Here is a 6,141-nt window from a genome sequence, read left to right on the forward strand (position 1 = left end):
ACAAGGTGCACCGAATGACAACAATTATTATCATCACTGATAGAAGAGCAAAATATGCCAACAAGGGCTCACCAAATACGCATATGACGCCTCAGAATCGACTGGTTTTCCAAGGTTCAACGTCATTCTTTCGGCTGTGACAATTAAATTCTGAAGTCAACTCACTCTACAGACACGCAGCAACACCAGATATCATTGATCTTGTGTCTCTGCGAGCTATGAGCTACCTTAGTCGCATATAATCTGGTCAATGCAAGTCCCTCATAATCACATATACTGACTCCAGTTCGCGTCGATCGCATACCTGAATATCGATCATCACTTTTAAACCGGGAATTGTCATGCCATTGAAGCAGTTAGGAATTGTGATGACTTTTGGCTGTCTATTATTTCGGGAGGCATTCTAACTCACATCAAAGTGCTTTCCAGCAAACCTTCCGAACATGTATCACATTTTGAGTCCCAAACATACGCATGATTCTCTTATTACTTTGCTTGATTGGCAACTATAAACTACCACGAACCCTCGATAGACCCGAGAATGTCCTAACTACAATGACCGCCATAAACGGCTCATCTAAGATGTTCATTTACGGCCCTATCCACGAACCGAAGTACGGCGTCGCGATGACGGTACCGCGACTGCCATACCCAGTCTGGTGGCTTGCCGGTAGTTCACTATATCTCTAATATAATTTTACCATTTTATCATTTATTTTTCAAGAGCATGGTCGCAAACATAAAAAGTAAATACAAGCGATAAATGCGAAAGGGTAACAGGAGAATATGATAGAAAAGATAGGAACGTTCCATCCGAATTCATGCCACCAACAGTTTCAGTCATATGAGATGGATCCCAACGTATGTAAATATGTTGATATGGAAACACGTGTCTAAAGAACAACAACCGAAGAGAGGACAAACAATGTTGAAAGCTCTTCAAGGCGCAGTAAACGCTAGCGCAATCAACTCAGACATCAGGTTCAAGACTAGGGCGTTGCCTACAAGACCGGTTCAGTCCATTTAATTTGTGCAAGGACTTGAAAGCAGTGGTCATCTAAATGTGCCGTTTGCTCGTTCCGCTCACAAACACAGTAGTTAACACAACGGGACTCTGGGTGGCTCAGTATATCGGTGAAGTCAAACTTTGCCCTAAACTAGAAATAACGTATACCGACCATCATAAAATAACAAGCGAATCACTTACTAGCGTAGGCGAATTCACTGGCCTCGGAGGGACGCTTGCCGCAACCATGGAAAAATATTCCACATCTAGGTCGCGAATGGCATCTCCAGGTTGATTTTGCGTCTACCTCATTGAAGTGATTATTGTTTGCTTCGTTTTGAGATTATTTCCGTATCCGATGCGTAGGAAAACACCAGAAGAAACGAGCCTTTCCACAAAATTTTCCACCACCTTTACAGAGAGAATGCTTCCGGAGACCAAAAGATATTAAAATATAAATTACGCGCCCACACTTGACTCAGAGTTCGTTTAAAGAACTTTTAATAAAGCTGCGGCCGCGTGGGGAGATCTTAAGGGCCTGAATAAGTACCATCAAATGATAAGACATGTTAACGTTTTTCTTTGTCGAATTGTGGTTTCAGAGAAATTTTGAGTGCGCGTCTTGGACGCGGCCCAAGAAAAAAACGATTTATATTTTTGCAGCGCAAGTGCAATCGAGAAGATAGCACGGAGCAATCTTAATTTACTTCAGGAAAACGCACCTTAATGTGTCAATCTACCTGCAATTTTTCGCACAACCTTTTCTGAATACCCGCAGCACCTATTCCTACAAAAGCTTGGAAGGAACTCAACATTTGTGTTTTCGGAAATCTCGATTCAAACCTAACGATAGTCATGGATACGTGTACACATAACTTAGCACTCGGAACATTAATTTGGTTTCTTTTTATTTAATCATATTGTTATGTCATATATGACTCAGCAAAAGCAGAAGCATCTTATGAAGTGACGTGTTTACCGGGAAAGTCAAAAAGGAGTGGGCGACGTCGCCCGAACCGCGAACCACCGGATCCGCTCTGAGGCTTAACCCACTCGGCCATCTACCCACGAGCGGACTTTGGTGCAAACCTCTGCTAAGCCGCTAGGCCTCGTGTGTATTGGTTGAATATTTTGGTATGAATCACTTGACTAGGACCAGCCAATCATTTGCTTTGGTTTGGCTTGTGCATGAATCGACTTCCCCAATTACCTACATAAATCATCCACATTGGTAGCTACTGCATGCTCCGTCGGATGCCCACTATTGTGGTTCACAGTAAGTCAGAAGAACGCGTAAGCACGGACACGGGTGTACTGGGTACACGCGGCCAATCCGGTCCGCTTTCGTGGCAGGCAAGCAAAACAACTGAGTCGCATATCCAGTCGACCCACAGCGCTCACGCGAGCCAACCAATCGGACACACATCCAATCAGCCACTCAAGTAACATGCCAGATCGATGGTGGAACGATGAACGGACACGCACACGCCCAAACTCTCTGACAAACCGAAGCAGCTGCTACACCCACTAACAGGGCAACTTGATAACGTTCGACCAGCCTTGATTCCCTAGCCGACCGGCGAAGACACCTTGACGCATCTGTGGGCGTTTCCAAACTCTCTTGCTTCAGTCCGGAGTTCACCTGCACTGGCGTCTCCAGTGTTTGTTCCGCATCCGGTCCATGCTCCCTAGTTCTAATATGGTCTAAATGACGGCGTATTAACCTCCCGTCATCTAAAAGCATGTCAATAATGTTACGGTTTGTCGACTTTACACATCCACGTACCCATTCATTATCTGAAGGCTGAAGTTTGACGTAAACCTCCTCGCCATCTCGTAGTGTGCGATGTCCGGCTTGTTTATCTGCGTTTTGCTTCATGGAGCACCGCTGTCGTTTGACCTTAAGCGCCAAATCCGGCTGTGGTAGATCCGAATGTGTTCGAAGTCTTCGTCCCATTAGCAATTCGCAGGGAGCCTGACCAGCAGTGGTGTACGGCGTAATTCTGTAATGCAGCAAAAACTTGTCCAACCTTGTTCGTAGGGGATATGGGCTTTGTTTTCTCAATCCATTCTTTACCGTTGCCACCGCGCGTTCCGCCAGGCCGTTAGAAGCGGGATGGTATGGTGGTGTTAGAACATGCTCAATCCCGTTGGCTCTCAGAAATTGCTGAAATTCCGCACTGGTAAAAGCCGTGCCATTATCAGAAACAATCGTATCAGGCACACCATGCAATGCAAAAACGCTGCGAGGTATAGACATGATCGACGCACTAGATGCAGTTCTAGTGGGCATCGCCTCTATCCACTTGGAATATGCATCGACAATCACCAGGATCATGTAACCTTAAACAGGGCCACAATAATCCACGTGTATGCGGCTCCACGGTCGTGACGGCCACTGCCATGGTGATATGGGCGCTGCTGCGGTCAAAGCCCTAATTTGCTGACACGCTTCACAACCTTGCACGATCATTTCCACATCGTGATCGGTACCAGGCCACCAGATATAGTGAAAGGGTCGAACGGTATCCTCGAGTGACGCGCAATACCAGAACCTCCGGGTAGGCAAAACAAAGTTGGAGCTGGGTTTCTATACGGTACTATTAGGGTAAGAGAAATTCACAATTGGTACAAACCTCGACAGTGGATGCGCGTCCAAAACGGACAGTCCGCTTGGACTAGAAAAGCACGAAGCAAGGGAGCAAGCAGGCTCCAACGTGCGACAGTCACACGTGCAAAGTCAGATACAAATGGTCGGATGACCTCAAGGCCAAATGGGTGAAGTGGAAAGGACAAGCGAGCGTCAGTTAATATACGCACACTAAACGAAAAAGTGGGGCGAGATTACAAATGGGACAGGATAAACGTGGGGAAATTCATTGTCAACGTAAAGGATGATACACCGCCCGCCAAATTCTCCACGTTGATTTAGCGGGCGCGCCGTTTCTTGCCTTCTACCTACGCTCAGCTCTATTCTAATGTACCCCATCAGCCAGCGACACGAGTGGCCGTGTCCACTCCTGCCACAAGTGCCGACTTCGATGGAGCACAAGCCTATTCGCGTCCGTCCAGTAAACACACCTTTCTAATATCTCTCTTCAGAACGCCGCCCGCCCTTCTAACCTGCAGGGTTCTTACTAAGTCATCTGGGCTCGCCTCACAGCTATCTACTACCTCTAGAGGCCATTTCTCAAGAGGCAGGTTCTCACCAGAAACCACAACCAAGTCCCTTCGTTTCAATTCTTGAGTTGCTTTGAGCCACTTGGTACGCACCTGCAACGTTGGTCGATATTCCCTTATCCAACGACGCCAGAATACGCCAGCGAGATAAGCGACCTGTTTGCAAACGTTATGATATCGCGAGACCAAACCATCACGACCGGGAACCGCAGGACAGCACCGCATGAGCAACAAACTGTTTGGGGTAAGCGGCTTCAAATCGCTGCTGTCTGATGATAGCGGGACTATAGGTCGGTTATTTAGAATCCGTTTCGCCCGTATAAGAAGCGTGTTCAGTTATTAATCGGTCAAACACTGTTCCCTTCATAGACGTCTTACCGACCTCATTATGCGCTCCCACATACCACTACGATGGCCAGCTGCTGGTGAATTGAAGTGTTACCGTATATCCATAGTCAAAAGCCGGTCTGATAAATTACTTTGACTCCACCGCTTTATAGCATCCTGAAATTCCGTTAGCGCACCAATAAAGTTCGTACCATTATCACTGTAGATATCAGTGGGCTTGCCACGTCTACCAGCGAAGCGCACCAAACATTGTAGGAATGAATCTGTCGACAGGTTGCCTGCCATTTTCAAATGGACTGCTCTAGTCTTCAGACAGCTAAAGATAGAGCCATGGTGTTTTTCTTGCGAACGGCCGCGTTTGGTCTTAAAATGCCCAAATTAGTCTACTCCCACGCACTCGAAGGGGCCCCAACCCACTCCTAATCTGTCTGTTGGTAATGGAGCCATCATTTGTGTATCGAGCTGTGCGGACCGTCGCCTGCATAACGAGCACACCAATCACTCGTTTGACGGCACCAGTCACATGCTCTGATAGCACCGGAAGGTAAAGCCTCCTTTCTCGCTCTACCCTTCTTAATCAATAGACATTGCCTGTAACTCAGTAACCAAGCCACGACCATCTGAAGCTTCATCCAACTGGAGGACCGAGACGTTAATGGGCACATTACATCATTTACCTCCAACCCGTTAGCCTGTCCTACAAGGCCCCTCAGAGCACCTCTATCACAGGGGTCAACCTTGACCTGTAGCAACATCCCTTCGATGTCGGCTGCCACAGCAACTTGCTCTAAACGGAAGCCCAGCATAACATTTACAATTTTTGTGGTTAAATCGAGGCCCGGATACAGGTGATCGTTCAGGGACACACCATGACATTTGGCAGCGCAGTCAAATACAACCCAAATCTTTTCTGGCTTTTTTGGGCTAATAACCAGATGGTGTGGGAGATACCACCGCTTTGAATTTATTGACAATGTGGGAGCATCTGCCACCCGTTCAATTTATCCTCTCTCCATGTATGCGCGAAGCACCTTATCGTACTTTCCGTGTAAAACACGATCCTTGCACAGTTTAGCTTTCAGATTCTCTAGGCGTCTCCTAGCCACCTGGAAGTTATCGGGTAGGGCAAGTTCGTTATCCTTCCATGGGAGCGGTAGCTGATAATGCCCACTTACTCGCACTGCAACAGTCTCCGCTATCAATAGTGCTCTTTGATTCTCTAAATAGAGACTAGTGTTCGGTGCTGAAGTGTCTGCGAATTTCGAGTTGTTCAGTCGCTGCAAATGCTCCTGGATGCCCTGACTACACACGGTTACACAATGACTGACGACCTTCTGCTTCGTTCCGTTTTTCATCGGACCAAGGAGCATCCAACCTAGTAAAGTTTTCACAGCAAACGGCTGTTTTTTACCCCCAAGGCGCTGGTCGAAGACCCAGTGCGCTTCAGATACGTCACAGCCAATAAGGATTCCCACATCGTCTTCAGTCAGTTCGTCGAAGACAACTTCCTTAAGGTGAGGCTACTTGCGAGCCGCTTCTTTGATGGATGGGACAGCTCGCATAGGTAAGCTGTCAACGACGAATGCCTTGTCAATATCTATCGGCTG

This window comes from Opisthorchis viverrini (genome assembly GCF_000715545.1).
Source record: "Opisthorchis viverrini unplaced genomic scaffold opera_v5_93, whole genome shotgun sequence".
NCBI classification, from domain to species: Eukaryota; Metazoa; Platyhelminthes; class Trematoda; order Opisthorchiida; family Opisthorchiidae; genus Opisthorchis; species Opisthorchis viverrini.